This window comes from Colossoma macropomum, unplaced genomic scaffold, assembly GCF_904425465.1.
Source record: "Colossoma macropomum unplaced genomic scaffold, Colossoma_macropomum, whole genome shotgun sequence".
NCBI lineage: Eukaryota > Metazoa > Chordata > Actinopteri > Characiformes > Serrasalmidae > Colossoma > Colossoma macropomum.
In genome coordinates, this window is record NW_023496045.1 from 115148 (window position 1) to 136209 (window position 21062).

Genomic DNA, 21062 nt, shown 5'->3' on the forward strand with positions numbered 1-21062 from the left:
CCTAACCTGGCTTTAATGCAGAGGGAGCCGGTCGGATTTCTCACTCATCCAGTTGTGTTTTTGTTATGTGCCGCCACAGACTGTCCAGGCGCTGCACTTACCCACTTCCAAGTTCCGCCTTTTACGTTCCGTCAACATTGCGTTATAAATTAAATATTTAGAAAATCGATTTTTGACATTTGTGAATCAGAATCGTTCACGTCCGCATCGCGATGCATCTAAGAATCGATTTTTTCCGGCACCCCTAATGAAAACATGTTGCTGAAACTCTGCCTGTCTTCTTACAGCTCTGTAAAAAGTCTTATTGTCTTAAATTTTATATGTTAATCCTTAAAGGCAATTAAATAGTAAACATTTGAATTGATCGGTCTTAATAAGTAAAACTGAACCTCACACAGCCTTTAGACTGACCTGCTACTCTGACCTGCTGGGACAGTTTATTACAGTAGCTGTTTCTGTCTGACTAAAGGAAACTTTAATGGCTTCTACTTAAAACTGACCTCTGCACTGGACACAATATTTAGCACTGTCCTTTATACTTGATCTATCAATCAATGCTCTTTTGAATAAGAAAAAAATGATTTGTCCAAAAACAAAAAATAAATAAATAAGAAAAATGTCATAAAAATGTCATAGACACGATTAAATTAAATTTTCTGATACATGTTGACACTCTGTTGCACTAATTGTATGTTTTAAAACAAATTACGAGTATAAACTGTTTGTGTTCCTTGAAATTCATAGATAGAACCTTATAAAAGCAGAAAGTGAGTTCTCAGGATTAGAAGGTTCTATCTGTATTTGACCTGCTCCAAAAAAGCTCATTTACAAATTTGATAGGATTTTAATATCATACATTTAGAATATATTTAGGGTGTCTGTCATTTTCATGTATGAAAGAGACCAATTCACATATTGTTTTGCTATTTGGAATCCAAAATCTTTGAAGCTCAATATCTCAAAACTGCTCAAAACGCAGACCGAACATTTCTAAGGGGACCATATATATATATATATATATATATATATATATATATGTATAAGCATACCAAATTGCATATTTTGAAAAAAGTAACAAAGCCATCACATATATTTGTTGAATTCCATCAGCAGCACACTTGATTTAGCTTTATGTGGTATTGACTAGATGAAGTAACACTGTGCTTCCATGAGAGGGCCAGAAAAGGTTTAACATACACACTGAAACACATAATCACTACTTACTGTATTCATATTACTTGTATTTATTGCCATATTAGTGTTTTATGAGCGAACAAACATTTTAATGCACAATTAACACAAAAAACATAAAATGTGCCCTTTGCAAAAGTTATGGCTCATTTTATATTCTATGTTTTCAAGTAAGTCAAATTCGGTAAATAAACAGAAACTGTGCACTAAAATTTGCGGAAAAGTAGTGGATGTGTTAACTTCAAACTGTTGCGCATGACAGCTCAGACTCTCAGACTCTTGTTTCATGCACATCCATTCCTGTGTTCCTTGTTTTCTGATTATGGATTATGGATGATGGATTAGTGATCAGCCTGCCTGCCTAAATAAAGCTCCTCTGCACGTGTGTCCTGCTGCTTCCCACTCAGTCCCGTTCAGTGGACCGTGCAGTTACAATACAAGAAGGACGAGTTTACACAGAAGACTCAACAAAGGCACTGAGATCAGGCGGAAGAACGGTCTGAGAGAGACTCCAGAGACTGATGGGAAAGTTCTGCAGCAGCAGATTCTCACTGTAGCAGCAGGGGAGAACAGTCGACCTCTCCGAGCTCTCAGAAACATCTCTGTTCCACCCTGAGCCAATTTGGTGTCTACAAATAGCCCTGCACTCCGAGCTCAGTTACATCAGGTAAAACACTCCTCCTCCAGCTCAGGAACCTGACTGAACCTCAGAGAGCAAACAAGCTGCAGCTGAGAGAGAAAGAGACGGAGAGAAAGACGTGTATTAACCGCTTAGGGTTAGAGAGGCTGACAACTTATGTTCTTAACTAGAACTGGGCTGGTCAGCTAGCTAACAGGCTAAAAGAGCCAACAGCCTAAACAGCTCCATCATTAATATCACAGGCTTCAATTAAAGCACTTACAGTATGATTCACTGTAAAACTGCGAGATTAAAAATCTAAAAATGTCACTTGAATGTTTTACACACTTCAGATCTCCGTGTTTCAGTCAGAAGTCGCGTCAAACCCAGGCTGAATCCCAAATGGCTTCGTACTCCCTAAATAGTGTTCTAGCTATGAACGTTTAGAAATTCTAGCTTCTGCAGCCAAACAGTGCATCATTGATCCAGTGTGGATGTGTCTCAAATGACTTTTTCCTAGCTGTATTTTGCTCTGTTGGGCTGCAGGATCCAGTATTTAAACTCCTACGTAGTGCACTATGTAGGGAGCAGAGAGTCATTTGAGATTCAGCCCCAGTGTGGGAAGAGGGGCCGCTGGATTGGTGCTTAATAAGACTTGCGGTGGTAATTTGGTGAAAAAAAAAGTACTTATAAAGCAAAAGTTTTTGCATTAAACAGTGCTGCATTATCATATGTTCATTGATATACAACAAAAAGTTGAAAAAATCATGAAATGACCGGAACGTACAGCGATGGGCGACTGAATGATCTCCTCATTCAGTGGTCCATGGTTGCTTGGGAAGGGTACCATACTCTAAAGGAACTACATTTCTTCGTGAATTCTTGTTTATGTCGATTATTATTATTAATAACTTAATTTTCCTGAAAAGTAAAACAGTAACGCACAGCCTCTCATGGCTTATTGCTTTAATAAGCCTTAGTATATAATAAGAGTGGGATGATAAAGGGTTAATGAAATCACAATTTAAAGATTGATTTCAAACTGAATCTCCTTGTGACAACCATTCAGAACAGAGCTCATTTACATATTCACTAAACAGCTTGTTTAAAATCCCAGTCCTGTTACACACTAAGGCTTATTATTCAGTAACTACAGGGGACTTCAATGCAAACTGGCTGAGATATTCTTAGATTATAGAAGTGTGTAATAACACTTTGGGCCCTGAAATTTAAAGGGGTTAATACAAGGGATATAGATGTATGAACTATACAATTTTGAAATATAAAACCAGACTCAGTTTATATCACAATACCTACATTTAGATTCAGTTATTCATTCAGCCTAATGAGAAACTGTAGAACAGACTCAGTTTATATCACAATACCTACATTTAGAGTCAGTTATTCATTCAGCCTAATGAGAAACTGTAGAACAGACTCAGTTTATATCACAATACCTACATTTAGAGTCGGTTATTCATTCAGCCTAATGAGAAACTGTAGAACAGACTCAGTTTATATCACAATACCTACATTTAGATTCAGTTATTCATTCAGCCTAATGAGAAACTGTAGAACAGACTCAGTTTATATCACAATACCTACATTTAGAGTCAGTTATTCATTCACCTAATGAGAAACTGTAGAACAGACTCAGTTTATATCACAATACCTACATTTAGAGTCAGTTATTCATTCAGCCTAATGAGAAACTGTAGAACAGACTCAGTTTATATCACAATACCTACATTTAGAGTCGGTTATTCATTCAGCCTAATGAGAAACTGTAGAACAGACTCAGTTTATATCACAATACCTACATTTAGAGTCGGTTATTCATTCAGCCTAATGAGAAACTGTAGAACAGACTCAGTTTATATCACAATACCTACATTTAGAGTCGGTTATTCATTCAGTCTAATGAGAAACTGTAGAACAGACTCATCTGTGGGTGAAGCATTGATCTATACGGATGTTTTGAAAAAGTAAATAATCTGAAAACAGCCTGGTTTTCTGTACTTCACTGCTGCTGCTCTCCTGCCTGAAAGTCCTCACTAAAACCAACAAAACACACATTCAGAAACTGAAACATAGAACATAATCTCTCACAGCGCAAACACACACTCAGAGAGAGAGAGAGAGAGAGAGAGAGAGAGAGAGAGACAGTAATGGAGGGGGAAGGTAAATCAGTTTGGTCAGAGCAGATGAGCTGCAATTTAATCCTGCTTTAATACTGCGGAAATTTCATTCTGTCCACTGACTAAGAGAGCTTCAGATTACCCTCTATCTCTCTCTCTCTCTCTCTCTCTCTCTCTCTCTCTCTCTTTCTTTCTTTCTCTCTCTCTCTGTTAACTCTCTCTCTCTCTCTCCTTTTCCCCTCTCTCTCTTTCTCCTCTCTTTCTCCCACTCCCCTGCCTCTCTCTCTCTCTATCTATCTCTCTCTCTCTCTATCTATCTATCTATCTTTTTTCTCCCCCTTTTGTTCCTCTTTTTTCTCTCTCTTCTTTCTTCCCTCGTCTCTTCTCACTCTGTCGCCCCTCTCTTTTCTCTTTTCAATCACTCCTTTTCTTTTTTCAGTCACTCTTCCCACTTTCCCCCTTTCTCTCTCTCTCTCTCTCTCTCTCTGTATTTTCTTTCTCTTTCTCTCTTCTCTCTCTCTCTCTTTCTTTCTCCCTCTCTCTCTCTCTCTCTCTCTGTATTTTCTCTCTCTTCCCCCCCTCTCTCTCTTTCTCTTTCTCTCTTCTCTCTCTCTCTTTCTCTCTCTCCCTCTCTCTCTCTGTGATAAACAGAGCGAAAGGCGTGACTCTGAGGAGGAAATGAGTGTCTGGCCGAGTGAGGCAGGTTTCTGTGCCGCTTCAACGGGGCTCGTTTTATGAAATTCTCACACAGAGCTCGAGCGCCGGACACTCGCTGACCATCAGACAAACACGACGGAGAAAGAAAAGATAAGAGGAAATTATTAAAGGGCCCATATCCTGCATTTTGTAGATGTATGTTTCAAAAACTTATGATTCATGTAAGTTCATCTCTCAGAATTAAACAGCCTGTTTGTAACTCGACAGAATGAATGAGAGGCTCTACTGTTGAAATCACAATCCACAATTGTCGTCAGGAAACATGGTCAAATCCAAAAAAAGACCAGAGATACAAAGCACAAACATAACCAGGCAAACCAGGCAACCAGCCCAAAACGGGGTCAGGTAAACAGGCAAGTCAAAAAAACAGAAAACCAGTCAGAACCAGAAATACAGACACTGAAATGGACGCCCAGTGGCTCTTGTGAAAAGCAGCAATACCTCGCAAAGAACTACAGCTAGAAACCCTGTACTAAACTAACTAGACACAGCAGGTGAAACCGACCAGTACTCTGGAGACTGAGAGCGCTGACTGGAGCGCGTGATCCCACAGGGGGTTCTGGGAGATGAAGTCCAAGAAGGCTTCAGAGCCGAAGGGATTCCTCACACTGTTTGTGTTACTGTGCCTTTAAGAAATATGTAAATGAGTTCTGCTCTGATTGGATGCCCTGTGTCGTGCCTTCATTCAAAAAGCAGTCAGAGCTGAAACACTCCTTATAACCTCAACGTGAATGGGCGGGGCTAAACTACTGCAGCTGAATGTGTTTTTGTGACATCACAAAATCAGTGAATTCAAAATGAGCTGTTTCAGCTTAGCCTCCTTACAAGCTGCGGAGTGAACGGAATGTTTTGGAATCTCTTTCATTTAAGAAATGCAATAAAATTCAGTTTTAAATAATGCTTATGACAACAGTTATGCTGCAAAGATTTCTGGGATGTGTAGTTTTGAGTGCTGTAGCTCAGTACAGCAGCGTTCGTGTCCTCTCACCTTTAAAGGACGATCAGTACAGATGATAACTCATCATTAACTCGGGATTAGAGACTAAAGAGATAAAGAACTTTCGTTTATCACATCTGACTTAATATCACATCTAAAGCTTTTAACTCTATGAAGATGAATCTTTTTCAGTCTCTTTCATCTTTATAGAGAGAAGTGGACGGGACAGAATGAAAAACATTTGTTCTCTCCTCCCTCCATCACAGCCAGCTGTGAGTTATGTAACTACTTCTTTGCCTCTGAGGTAACTCTCTCTCTCTCTCTCTCTCTCTCTCTCTCTCTCTCTCTCTCTCTCTCTCTCTCTCTCTCTCTCTCTGTCTCCTCTTTCTCTCTCTCACTCTTTTGCCTCTCTCTAACCTACACCTCTTTCTCTGTCTCTCCCCATCTGTCCTTTTTCTCTCTATTTCTTTCCTCTTCTCTCTCTCTCTGCCCCATCTTTCTGTCTCTCTACCATTCTCCTCTCTCCTTTCCTCTTTCCTCTTTTCCTCTACCCTCTACATCTTCCTCTGTCTCTCTCTGTCTTTCTTACTTACCTCTCTCTCTTCCTCTTCCTTCTCTCACTCTCCCTCTTTACTTTTGCTTTCCCCTTCTCTCTCTCTCTCTCTCTCTCTCTCTCTCTCTCTCTCTCTCTCTCACTGCCTCTTTTTTAATCCTCCCTCTGTACTTTTCCTCTGTCCTTCTTTCCTTCCCCTCTCTCTCTCTCTCTCTCTCGCTCTCGCTCTCTCTCTTTTTCTCTCTCTCTCTCTCTCTCTCTCTCTCTCTCTCTCTCCGTCTCTCCCAGTTTAAACTTCATTATAATTTAAAGAACATAATTAATTATTTTCTGGGTTGCCGACCAAAATCCAGGATGATTCAGGAGGACCCTGGACCGGCGGCTGGCTTCAGTGATGGATGGTCACTAAAGACACACACACACACACACACATACACGCTCACATTAATGGGGGAATAAATAAAACTGAGAGCTCCATTAAACAGCCGGGAGACTCGTGCCTGCATGAGCTGCTACGGCTCCATTTGCTGCTCTGAGTTTACTGTTATTGATTGACTACGTGTCTGAGTTTCACACACATACAATAACCCACACTGCAGAACACAGCGGTGCACAGATCCCTGCTGCTGGAGCACCGAGACGCAGGCTAACAGGAACAACATTCCACTTCTTCCCCGCTCTGCCACTCCAGGATGAAGGCCACTCGAGCAGCGTATGGTTTGGAATGCCAGAATAGAAACACAGGAATATAGTAGGAATATAAATACAGGGAACTGAAATGCTTGTTGGAATAGGAAGATTGCCTTTGAAAATGTGGAACAGGAATGTTGGAATGTAATAGGAATGTTGAAGTTGGGATGTTGGGATAGGAATGTTAGAATTGATAACATTCCAATGACATCACAATCACACTGCCACCATTTTGGTACCAATCAAGTTCCCTCAGCAGTGCTGTGGCTGTTTGTAACGAGATAAAGCCATAACTGATCCAGCAAAGGCAGTAAAACACACTTTGTTTTGTTTTTATTTTATCACTTTTTAAACCTCATTTTAAAGCATATTAACTGATATATTTGAGTGTACTGACTTGATTTTATTAGATTTGTTGCTGTAGTGTGTGGTTTGGGACGCGGCGTTAGATCAGCCAGTGAGACGCGTTCAACAGCTGCTTTGCTGTGCTACTCGTTAGCAGTTCATTAAGCACCTCCAAAAGGAAGTTTGAGGGGTTTGTTGATTAAGTAGCATTTACTGAGGTCAATTAATGAGTTTATTGAGGTAAATTAATGAGTTTATTGAGGAAAATTTATACATTTATTGAGGTTTATTAATACATTTCTTCAAGTAAATTTATGTATTTAATTGAGGTAAATTAACACATTTATTGAGTTAAATAAATACATTCATTTGGGTAAATTAATGCATGTATTCAAGTAAAATGTATATATTTAATTGATTTAAGCTGATATTGCTTCATATTCACCAACTTTCATAATTTGTTCTATGTTTAAGGCGCCTCAGTGTAATTGCAACTCCATTTAAGGTGGAACAATGAGAAGCTGGTGAATGAGAGGCTAATTTCAGCTCTATATCTGTGTATAGGTTTATTAATTAAGAGCTCTGGCAGCTTTGGCAGCCACATCTCATGAATTGGAGATTATACGGATCCAGTCAGGCAATCTAGCTCATCTTCTCCTCGTTGTGTTTTCTGGAGACGCATTTAAAACACCGACATCTTGTCATCTTTTTCAGGGCCATTCTGGTCTATTTTGTGGGTGTTCACCCACCTGCAGGGCTGTATCAGCAGTAACGGTGATGAGACGAACTCCATCAGAGCAAAGTCACAGTTACAGCTCACCTACCAACATGGCGACGTGGTCTTCTTAATGATGCAATCAAATACCACAAATAGGAATGCTGGAATATGATTGTTAAAATATGAATATTGTCGTAGGAAGATTGTTATTCCGACTTGATCCACTCAGACCAGCACAACACACACTAACACCACCACCACCACGTCAGTGTTACTGCAGTGCTGAGAATGATCCACCACCCAAATAGTACCTGCTCTGTGAGGGTCCATGGGGGTCCTGACCACTGAAGAACAGGGTAAAAGGGGGCTAACAAAGTATGCAGAGAAACAGATGGACTACAGTCTGTAATTGAAACTATATGGTCAGTGGAGCTGATAAAGTGGGCAGTGAGTGGGCAATGAGCACAAGAAGGTGGTGTTAATGAAGTGACTGGTCAGAGTTTATTCGTTATTTGAAAGCTTCTGTTATGATATTCATTGTCAGCAGCAATTTAAGTCCAATCTACTCCGTCCTCTCTGCAGCACTACAGGTTGGATGTAATGGCCGTTGGGGTCATTCTGAGGGTCCACCATTAAAAACACATTGAGTGCTATTGATTTTTGGGAGGTGATAAAGGTGAAGCTGCGTTCATTTTCTCTCCAGCGGTGAGCTGAAGCGTCAGAGACGCTACAGGTTTCATGTGCAGGAGAGTGAAATGAAGAGCTTTCACAGACACTTTCATTACCTTCCGACTGCAGCGATGTGATCGCTTACATCACGTTCCGCACACTCTTTAGAAAGAACTGCCGACGTCCTGATTAACACCTGGTTTTGTGGTGCTTTCTTGTGCTTCCTATTCCCAAAACAAATGATCAGCTCCTCCACTTAGCAGACTGTCTGATCTCTTCTGTAATCCTACTCTGTTAGAAATGAAAGGTTCTGTTCAGGTACATTTTTCATTCATACAATGAACAAACAGTGTAAATGTTCCCTCAAAGCTCCAACAGTGGTTTTAAGGTCTGATTGTGAACCTTAAATAAGTTTTTCCAGGTGAAAAGTTTGTATTTGTACCTTTTCATAACCGAATGTTTTAAACAGAACAGTAAAATAAAAGCCTGGAGACGAGACGGGGTGTGTGGAGTCAGTACAGCTTAGAACATATCATTTCAATGTATTATGGTTCAGTTATGTTCCCTGACTAAAGGTACTGAGATGGACTCTTGAGGGTTCCACCCCAGTGACAAGAGGGAACTGCCCCAGAGACAGTTTAGCTACCTTTATTTCTGAGAGTGTAAATAAAGACCACAACATATTTAACTGATTCAGTGAATGTTCCACCTGGAAGACACTCAAAAGAACACAGTGTAGTATCGTGGTGTAAATTCCCAAAACAATTCTCTGTTTTTATTATTGTTTAATTAAATATAATTGCAATGAAGTATGGGACCTTTGAGGGTACCAATCCCATGACAGTGTCTGTAACCATTTTGCAGCTTTACACAGGTTTGTTTTGTTTCTGACCATATAATTGTCCAATAAATCTGTGAACCATCTTAGATTAACATAATCTTGGATCAGGAAACTCTACTGATACAATGAAGGATATAAAAGTGAAAAACGGATCTATTATGAAAAGCTGCAGTGAAATAAGCGTCAATTCCGTTAATGGTACTGATAGCGATGATCCAGAACCAGAGGCCATTCCTGAATGCACTGCTATAGACCTGCTTTCATTAGGGCAGTCAATGAGTTGCCCAATGGCCAGTTAATTGGTTTGTCAAGCCATGTAATCACACTGAAAACAAAGCTAAGACTGTTCCAGCTCTGGGCACAGAGTGCGCCAACACCTGGGCTGTTCAGTTATCCAACATTCTTATGCTGTGTTTATATGTTGACATTGAAAACAACATCATTCGGGGCCTTATAGCTAAAATTGATGTAAACAGTGACAGTATGTATGTAAAGTACAAATACTATCAAGTCTAAGATGAGTCCTAGGACCAATACTATCAGGTCTAAGACAAGTCTGAGGGCCAATACTGTAAAGTCTAAGATGAGTTTGAGTGCCAATACTATCAGGTCTAAGATGAGTCAGCGCACCAATACTATCAAGTCTAAGATGAATCTGAACGCCAATACTATCAATTGTGAGAACGAGTCTGAGGGCAAATACTATCGAGACTGAGACGAGTCTGAGTGCCAATACTGTCAAGACCAAGTTAATCAGTGTACAAATATTAACACGATCAAGACAAGTCCAAGTACAAAAACTATCAAGTCCAAACACCAGTAGTATTAAGTCTAAAATAAGTCTGAACACAAATACTATCAAGTCTAAGACAAGTCTGAGCGTCAATAATATCAGGTCTAAGATGAGTCTGAGCGCCAATACTATCAAGTCTAAGACGAGTCTGAGCACCAGTGCCATCAAGTCTAGGATGAGTCTGAGTCCCAATACTATCAGGTCTAAGATGAGTCTGAGCGCCCAATACTATCAAGTCTACATACAGTCTGAGCGCCAATACTATCAGGTCTAAGACTAGTGCAAGTGCCAATATTATCAAGTCTAAGACAAATCTAAGCACCAATTCCATCAAGTCTAAGATGAGTCAGAGCACCAATACTATCAAGTCTAATACGAGTCTGAGTGCCAATACTATCAAGTCTAAGATGAGTCTGAGTGCCAATACTCTAAAGTCTAAGACGAGTCTGAGTGCAAATGCTATCAGGTCTAAGACGAGTCTGAGCAACAATACTATCAAGTCTGAGACAAATCTAAGTGTCCATACTATCAGGTCTAAGATGAGTCTGAGCGCCAATACTATCAAGTCTAAGATGAGTGAAAGTGCCAATATTATCGAGTCTAAGATGAGTCAGAGCACCAATTCCATCAAGTCTAAGACGAGTCAGAGCACAAATTCCATCAAGTCTAAGATGAGTCCGATCATCAATCCCATCAGGTCTAAGACGAGTCCGAGTGCCAACACTATTGTGTCTAAGACTAGTGCAAGTGCCAATATTTTTGAGTCTAAGACAAATCTAAGCACCAATACTATCAAGTCTAAGATGAGTGAAAATGCCAATATTATTGAGTCTAAGATGAGTCAGAGCACCAATTCCATCAAGTCTAAGACGAGTCAGAGCGCCAATACTATCAAGTCTAAGATGAGTCTAACAGCCAATACTACAAAGACCAAGAAAATCAGTGTACAAATACTAATACAACTAACAAGACCAAGTCCAAGTACGAAGTATCAAGTCTAAGACGAGTCTAAGCACCAATATTATCAAGTCTTTTTCAATTCCAATACTATGAAGTCTAAAATGAGTCCGAGCACCAATACTACTATCAAAACCCAGACAAGTCAATGTACGAATGCCAAGAGAAGTCCAAGTACAAATGTTTCTAAGACAAAGACAAGTCAAATCACTCAGACAACAGAAAAAAATGGCACAAGACCGAATTTGAGTATTACAGCGGAACCTCACATCCATATTTCAGGCCATGAAGGACATGTTAATTATACATATATAAATATTAGTTAATCAGGTCAGGCGTGGTGCAAAGGAACAAGGAAAATGCTAAAGCAGTACTCCAGGACAGAGCTCAGCATTGCTGTTGTGGAGAATATTCTGCTCAGGAGAACGTTCCTCTACTCTGGAGAATATCGTGAGATCCGCAGACTTTATTTACTGCTCCTAAAACCTGCCACTTTATTCTGCCAGACCTTTAAAGCAAACAGCTCGCCTCGCTACTCCTCCGCAGCGATATTTCTGCTCACTGCTATCGGAGGAAAACGCAGAGCTGCATGGAAACGATGCTCATTAAAGAGCACATGGAGAGCTGTTAGCAATTCAACACGGCCATGCACATCCTGACACCTGTCAAATACAGAGCAGAGACACGACGAGAAAACACCACAGACTGACAGAGAGGAGGGGTGGAGAGAGGGAGAGAGAGAGAGAGAGAGGGAGAGAGGGAGGGAGGGAGTGCTCCTTTAAAGTGCAGCATATGAAAGTTTTATTTTTGTGGTCGTGCTGAGCTGCAATGTGTTTTCTCTCTCCTGGGACTCCAGAAAAAGCTTTCTAGCTTTAACACAATGCAACGCAAATGCAGCATCGCACCATTAGCACAGCTTTACTGTCAACTCTGATACCACCTACTGTCGCATTTCACAGGCTTACATAACATTCACACTCCTGACAGCTTTTAATGTCATAAACCAGCTTCCGTCACATGGTACACCGAAACAACAAGACAGCCACACTCACTGGCCACTTTATTAGAAACACCTAACTTGTGCTTCCACTCACTGGCCACTTTATTAGAAACACCTACCTTGTACTTCCATTAACTGGCCACTTTATTAGAAACACCTACCTTGTACCTCCACTCACTGGCCACTTTATTAGAAACACCTAACTTGTGCTTCCACTCACTGGCCACTTTATTAAAAACACCTACCTTGTACTTCCACCAACTGGCCAATTTAATAGGAACACCTAACTTGTACCTCCACTAACTGGCCACTTTATTAGAAACACCTCCCTTGTGCTTCCATTAACTGGCTACTTTTTCTAGAAACACCTACCTTGTACTTCCACCAACTGGCAACTTTATTGGAAACACCTACCTTGTACCTCCACTCACTGGCCACTTTATTAGAAACACCTACCTTGTGCTTTCACTCACTGGCCACTTTATTAGAAACACCTACCTTGTGCTTTCACTCACTGGCCACTTCATTGGAAACACCTACCTTGTGCTTCCACTAACTGGCCGATTAATTAGAAACACCTACCTTGTGCTTCCGCTATGTAGATGTACAGTTACAGATTGTAGTCCATCATTTACTGCACAGTTTATCTGCTATTTTCATTCATCATTGGTCAGTTTTTGACCACAGGACCGCTATTATTCAAATTATTATTTAAGTAATGGTCCATTCTCAGCAGAGACACTAATATGGTAGTAGCATGGTCAGTGTTGTGGTAGTTACACAATGATTGATTATTGAGATTACAGATTACTTACTACTTTACTTCTATGCTACTCTGTAAAACCTGAAACTGGAAAGTACAAAAGAAAACTTAATAGTCCTTTGTTAGTTCTTTTTTTTTTAAAACTAGCGAATCACAACCAAACAGCCAAACATCATTTAAAATGCATGTTGAGATCCATGCCTCTGCTCTGAAATGACAGTACTGACTCATTAAAATGAATGGTGCATGCTGTTAAAAATGTCTATTTAAAACGCTACATGAACACCCAGAAATTAGTCAGGAGAAACAGTTTGAAAACAGTTCGAAATTAAATCTTTATGAACAAAACTGGTGAATAAATTGGTTGTGGAGTTGAGCAGTTGTCACAGGCAGCACTTCCACCATGCACACACAAATTATGTACAAGGACGGATACAAATAATACAATAAGATTGTTTTTCTTAACAAAAAAGTATGTTTTTTTCCTTAAAACTGCACTGAGTAAGATTTGGGAATTTGGAGACCTCTCTGGTGGAAATGTGTAACTGCACTCCTAACGTGTGGAAGAACATTTTGTAGTGTGGTTTGTGTTTCTGACCCCAAGCCGATGAATCTTATGACTGAAAGAGTTTTACATACTCAGACTGTGATTAATCCAGTTTGGATATTCAGACTGTGATTAATCCAGGTTTAGATATTCAGACTGTGATTGATCCAGGTTTAGATACTCAGACTGTGATATCAGTTTGTAGATTTCCGTTTGATGTGGATTGATCTAGGTTTAGATACACAGACTGTGATTAATCAGGTTTAGATTCTCAGGCTGTGATTAATCCAGGTTTAGATACACAGACTTTGATTAATCCAGGTTTAGATATTCAGACTGTGATTAATCCAGGTTTAGATATTCAGACTGTGATTAATCCAGGTTTAGATACACAGACTGTGATTAATTCAGGTTTAGATACTCAGACTGTGATTAATTCAGGTTTAGATACTCAGACTGTGATTAATCCAGTTTAGTCACGACTGTGTTAATCAGGTTTAGATACTCAGACTGTGATTAATTCAGGTTTAGATACTCAGACTGTGATTATCCAGTTTAGATATCAGATGATTATCCAGGTTTAGATACTCGATTATGATCCGTTTAGTCTCGTGATTAATCCAGGTTTGATACACAGACTTTGTTTAATCCAGGTTTAGATATTCAGACTGTGATTGATCCAGGTTTAGATACTCAGACTGTGATTGATCTAGGTGAAGGTACCCATGGAAGGTAATTCAAAATTATTGTATCACTTATTGTATATTATGATGGGCTTTCAGGCTTTAATGGTCTATATAAGTTGCATCACGTCTGATAAATATTGTAAAATTGATGGTAATGTCTGGTTTAGTTGCACAATTATCGTCTGACAATAGATCTAAGTAAGCAGAGAGAGAGAGAGGGAGAGAGGGAGGGAGATAAAGAGAGAGAGAGAGAGGGAGGGAGAGAGAGAGAGAGGGAGAGAGGGAGGGAATAAAGAGAGAGAGAGAGAGAGAGGGAGAGAGGGAGGGAGATAAAGAGAGAGAGAGAGGGAGAGAGGGAGGGAGAGAGAGAGGCCATTAGGCAGATAAAAGGGAACGTGTTCTTTTCAGTCCCACTTTGCTTTGTGGTTAATTCTCCTTAGATCGCTTGACCTTTCGATCGGCATTACAGCTGCATTGTGCTTTCTTTAGACACAACAGCCTGGGTCCCGATAAATATTTGATTTTGTGGCATTTGCTTGCATTAATTTCTGAAACTGTTTATACAAACAGAAGTGCAGGCCTTTAGAACGAGTGGTCAGCTCTTTCCCTTTCTAAGCTGTGCATCTGTTCTCAAAAGCACAATTCTGTTTTCGCAATTCTGTAAACCTAAATGGCTCATTCTCCATTTTGAGTGGGAAAGCATGTCACAAAGGCTGCAGGGCTTAAAAAGATGCTTAAAATATTCGGCACAGCTCCAAAAGTCAGCATGTACATTTACACAGTTGACCTGAGATTAAATAACACGTTTCCCTTATGATTTTCTGATTTTTATTTTTTTATCCTATTTCATAGTCATATCTGTAAAACAGCTCATCACAAAACAAATTTTCAACATTTGAGAAACATTTTTAATATAAAACAATATTTTTAAGAGGTTTAACTGAGGAATTTGTATAAAACAGATTCATGTTTACTTTTTATATCATTAACATTATACTACATTTAAAAAACATGTATTTTATTTTAAAAAATCATTTGTCACAGAGACTTTGGTCACTCATTTTTATTACTGATTTTAAATAGTTGCACAAGGTCACCTGATCCACCAATGAGTCAGCCAATTTACAAAACCCTCAGTTTTAACCAGAAAGTCACTGGAGTCACCGTCACTGGTGTTACACCATATTCATACAACACCAGTGACTGTAAATATGTTTGGAACTAAGCTTTCCTTTTTGGCATATATATGACAATAGGAGATGTTAATAGACATCATTTGTCATTGATTATCTAGAGATTATTTAGTATAGGGATGAAACAAATTGACTTTTTAAAAAAAATGTGCTCACCTGAATTCCCACTCCAAATGGAGAATAACCCAAATATTTCTCATTTCTTCCCAAACAAGTACAACCACAACATATTTCACATGTATCAAGGATTCCAAGTCGTCCAGTGACGAACCAGATCACTTCAGAACTATACAGACAGAATTCAGGCTCCATGGTGGCTGTTACTGTGTTTAGCTATTGCTGTGCTAATGTACTTTCGTTTATAGATGACAGTGAGTCATACAGTGTCAGAAACCACAGAATCAAGACTATTGAAGATAACAACATCACACAATCTGAGGTGTGTGATGCATGCACCACGCCAGTCGGTGGGGTTTACACTTCCATTACTTAGCTATATTAGCCTCATAGCGCCAGTGTGAAATATGTGTGTGTGTGTGTGTGTGTATATATATATATATACACACACATATATATATATATACACACACACACACACACACACACATATATATATATATATATAGCTGCTGTCGGAAAAAAAAACTCGTATCTCAATTTTTGTCAGTTTTCAGTTTTTTACATAATTTGAAAATACCTGTTGTCTTTTACATAGTATGTAAATTTTATGATGATTGGACAAAGAGAAACGGCCCAAAATGACTTGGAAAAATGTCTGGTTCCATTGACTTACATTAAAATTAAAGTATGTTTTTCCCTTGTCCTGTAAAGTTGTCATTTTGGAGATACGAGGTTTTCTTCCGATAACATCGATATGTATGTGTGTATGTATATATATATATATATATATATATATATACACACACACAAGCTACATAACTAAACTCATTAGAAAACAATGTAAACTGTGCAATTAAACCATGTTTTTCCCTAATAGCACAGTCACAATTATAACTGTGCTGGAATGTATTCAACCATATATCTGACACATATGTGTGATCCATACGTCATGCATGTGCCCAATACTTAATACTTACAAACACATATGTACATATATTTTAAAATATATGCCTGATCCTTTATGATACATGTGCATATTTGCCCGTATATCAGATTTCCATATTGAGGGCTGAACTGAACTGGCTTTATTCATATGAGTCCAGTTATGGTGGAAAGTTGTATTTTATTCATGTGTCAATGACGTCAGTATGCGAATGGCCCCCTGGTATTCGAGGGAGTCCCATTTTGGCTCCCTACTCCAGTGCTGACCAGCTGCTAACTCACTCACTATAGTGGTGCTGATGCTTTAACGGCTGGTAAAGGTTTTCAGAGGAATCCAGGCAGAGTTACAGCTGCACTTGTTAAAGACATGGTTCTTCAATGTTTTTAGTAAAACAATGCTTCTATATAGAACCATGAACACTCAAAGAACCATTTGCATCCTTAAAGGGTTCTCTGCATTGTGAAATGGTTCTTGAGATTGATGGAGATTGTGTTGTATATGGTTTTATATAGAATGTTTTCGGAAAAGGTTCTATATAGCACCAAAATGGGTTCTGCTATTGTTAAGATGTCGGGTTTGTATGCTGTTAAAGAACCTTTTTTGGTGCTATTAGGAATCCTTTTCAAACAGGTTCTACATAGAACCATATACAACATATCCTCCATCAGTTTGATGAGACATTTCCCCAGGCAAAGAACCCTTTAAGTATGCAAATGGTTCTTAGAGTGTTCATGGTTCTGTGTAGAACCAGTCTTTAGTAAAGAATCTTTTTTAAGAATGTAGGCTGTGATGGACCTAAAGGGTGAGCCAGTCTGCTACAGCGCCACCCTGAGGCAGAGTTAGTTAAGAACACCAAAGACAGAAGATTTTGCGTTGTGTTTCTGCTGGAAGTTCTCTTTGCAGGTGAAGCTGCTTCTGCTAAAACAACGACAATAACGACAATGATGAGTAGAGCGCATACAGCTCACGCGAGTGTTCGAGTTTGAAGCAGAAACAGCCTCGTCTCAGTTTCAGTGGTTTGTCTGCTGACGATGAACAGAGGAGAAATGAGTCTGTGTGATTAATAAAGAAATAAACTTTGTCATATGGAGTAAAAGAACCTCTGTGTCTGCATTTCAGTGCTTCTGACTAACGTTAACGTGCAGTTTGTGCTTTAAAGCCGCTGCTTCAGCCACTTTCAGAGGAACAGTTTTCATCTTCTCCCTCTAAAGCTGTCGGTATCTGAGAGAGTGAGATGTTCATTCACTGGAGCCGAGATGTTCATTTACTGGAGCCGGTGTTTGTGTAAAACATCTACAGTGGCATTATGGGTCATGACGACCCGGTGCGCCCCCTGCTGGAATGTGTGGATGTTTAGCTTTTTCCCAACTAGTTTATTGTTAACAAGCTGTTTCAACGTCTCCAGCTAACATGGCTAATCTAGCATTTTGGTTATAGTTATTTTCACCTCTATCGATTTATCACTCTGTAGACGTTAGCTGGCGCTACTGTGCTCTGACAGCTGTGAATTTTTCCACAAAGCTTTTATATCTTTATTTAGTTTGGACTCCCACATTTAGTGCGTTTACATGTACTTAATAATCTGATAACTGCAGAAAATCAGATTTTGTCAGTAATCCAATCAAAAGGTTTACATGCACTTGAGTAATCAGATAATGGGGAAACTCCGGGTCTACATGAGTCAGACAGTAATCAGATTTCTGCTTTGCAACCAGCCAATAAACCTCACAGAAGAAGACGTGACGTAAACGTAACGTAAAACTCAAACTTCATGCCGCTGTTTCTTTTTAAACATCGCGCCGCTTTACCTGAAAATATGAACAAACATCATCTAGAAGATGAAGAATATTTAACCCTTTATTTTGTGTTTGCTTTCAGCGCCGCTCCAAAAGTGTTTTGCTGAGTCTCACGATATCCACCATCTGATCTCGCACTGACTGAGAAATCCGAAAGAAATCAGAGTAAGAGTTTACATGCACTGAGAAATCTGACTACTGAGCTAAAATCCAGCATCTTTATCAGATTTCTTAATCGCATTTCTAGATCAGAGTATGGTGTTTACATCACAATCTGAATAATCAGATAACTGCAGAAATCCGATTATGATCAGATTATTGAGTGCATGTATACACACTCATTGTTGTGTGTTTGGTTCCCCAACAGTTCTCGACACACCCGTCCAATTTCATTCTAGACAACTATGACAAAGATAAAGAGACACACCTTTCTGTGGTGCTGAAGTGATACGAGCGCCTGTATTTCTGAGGTCAGTAATTGTCCATAAGGCAATGGCAGAACTGGTTTTATCCAATGTTTACACTCTTCTGATTCTTATGAAAAGGGTCCGCTGTGGGTGAAGCAGATAAACAATGAGCTTCACTGAATCTGTATTCGTCTATTTTTCACTAACAGACAGACAGCAGAACATAAGTGTATTTTCAGGGACCCCCTAGAATTTTGATCTTGAGACATTCAGGGGGCCCAAGAGGTTAATCAGGGGGTCCCGGACCCCTCAGGACCTCCTGTATTTTGCACCATGAATGATGTACACATTTGAGTCGTTGCAGTTCAATGCAGCACCTTTCTCAGTGTCTGGTGTCAGTTTGTGGATCGGTCTGCTTTAGATGCGAGTGTCGCTAACGCTTATGCTAACGAGCTGAGGTGAATAGAACACATGGAGAGAGAGTCGTGCATTAAAGGGTTGAAGTCTGACGACGAAAAACGTGATTAAAGTGCTGAAGTGCAAATGCTGTCTCATTATTGGGCTTTGAAGCTGAAAGCAGGCCGTCCTTATGCTCAGATCTGAAGAACTCGTATGCACACACACACACACACACACACACACATGCAAGACATTTATGATGCATGAATTATGCACGACTGCAGGAGGAGACCACCCCCCTACAGCTCATACCCAAGTACAGAGTCTACTGGAGCCCAAATATGGCTCATTTTAAACCTTCTGATCTCCCTGTTAATCTACTCTAAACTCTGAAAATATGGAAAAATATGAAGTTTTCATTTATAAATCAACACTATGCTGCCAACACCTATCAGCATCAAGATCAAGACAGGCTTTATCGTGATCTCAGCTACATATAAGTACACAGTGAAACAAAACAACGTTCCTCCATGGCACATCAAACCAACCAACCAACAAAGGAACTGAACAATATTCACCTTTATGAACCTGTTTATCAGTTTTTGCTGAGTTTCCAAAAACACGTCTCTCTTCAGACCACGTCAGTACGAACGCTGCTTCTGTCCAGCAGAGGACAAATACCACGCTTACTGTTTTCTCCCTCTCTGTTTCTGACAGCAGCATCACAGAATTCCCACTTAACCTCTCAAAATAATCACTATTTGCTTGAATTTTGATTTAGACTCTTTAATAATTATCTAATAAAAAATGTATCTTAAAATTTATTTATTTATCTTATATTTTTTACTTACTGTCTCAAAATAATGACCTTATTTTGATTAATACCTTGAAATAGCGACTTACTATCCCAGCATATTTTTAAATTTAATAACTCCTTATTGCAACATAGTATGTCAAATTGTCATATTAATAACTCAAAATCTCAAAGTTTTGCCAAAATTTTGAGAATGTGTCATTATTTTGACTTAGTATGTTAACATCTTGGCATCCTGCCACCACAAACAGAGAGTCAGAGAATTAGAGTGTGTCAAAAAGACATAAATCAGTTTTTTGTCATATTTCTGCAGTAAAAATGATGTCATGTACCAGTTTCCACACTTTAAAAACATTTTCTCAGCATGTAGTTCATGCAGCAGTAAGCAGTTTATTTGCGTCTAAAAATTCTTTAATTTAATTGAAGCAAAATTGTAGTTGAGAAGAATTAAACAATCTTCAAATCATCTCACACCTCACAAATACTTCACACTGTTTCTGTTTTTCTGTTTTTCTATTTTTACAGTGTAAAACTGACTATAAGCCGATCTGCACTGATTAATTCCCAAAAAAGGAAGGAAATGGAGATGAAGGTGATGTTCATGCTCTCCTGTTTCCCTCCCTCAGTCACTGCTGCAGCACTTCAGAGAGCTGCCTTTTAATATTTCATAAACTTTGCATTAGCAGCGCACACTTCTGAGCACATTTACACGCTCACACCATCCGTCCTTCCTCCATCCATCCGTCCGTCCTTCTTACAGCAGAACATTCACCACCACTAACATACAAACAAACAAACAAACGGTAGAATAACTTTTCTTACCGTAGATTCTGCTGATCTGGCAACCTCAATATTCTGTATTCACAAATTTAAATCCAGGTAAATGAGCAGATCCTGAGGCTGATCACAAACATAGCAGATCAAACGGTCAGAGATACAGAACAGAGAGATTAGGACTCACCCGCTCTCTCTCTCTCTCTCTCTCTCACACACACACACTCTCTCTCTCTCACTCACTCACTCAGTGGTAGCGTCTGTCTCTTCCTCCGCACTCATCCCCCTCTACCCGCACCAAACCCAGAGCGAGGGAGTGGCTGAGAGAGAGCGAGAGAGAAAGACAGATGGGTGTTTGCTGGTGGGGGGGCAGTGGGCGGAGTGTGTTGACAGATGTTTTACTTCAGTTAAAGAGAAAAACAGAGAGAGAGAGAGAGAGCGAGAGAGAGAGA

The 21062-nt window shown here is 39.5% G+C and overlaps 1 protein-coding gene across 1 annotated transcript in view; it reads right to left on the reverse strand.

Annotated features, from left to right (window-relative positions):
• sv2bb (synaptic vesicle glycoprotein 2Bb) overlaps positions 1-20837 on the reverse strand; it is a 77315-nt gene extending 56478 nt beyond the window's left edge. Inside the window, exon 1 of the mRNA XM_036564923.1 lies at positions 20659-20837. The gene's annotated coding sequence lies outside the window, so the exon portion shown is untranslated. The remainder of the gene's footprint in view (positions 1-20658) is intronic.
• Between the last annotated feature and the right edge of the window lie 225 nt (positions 20838-21062).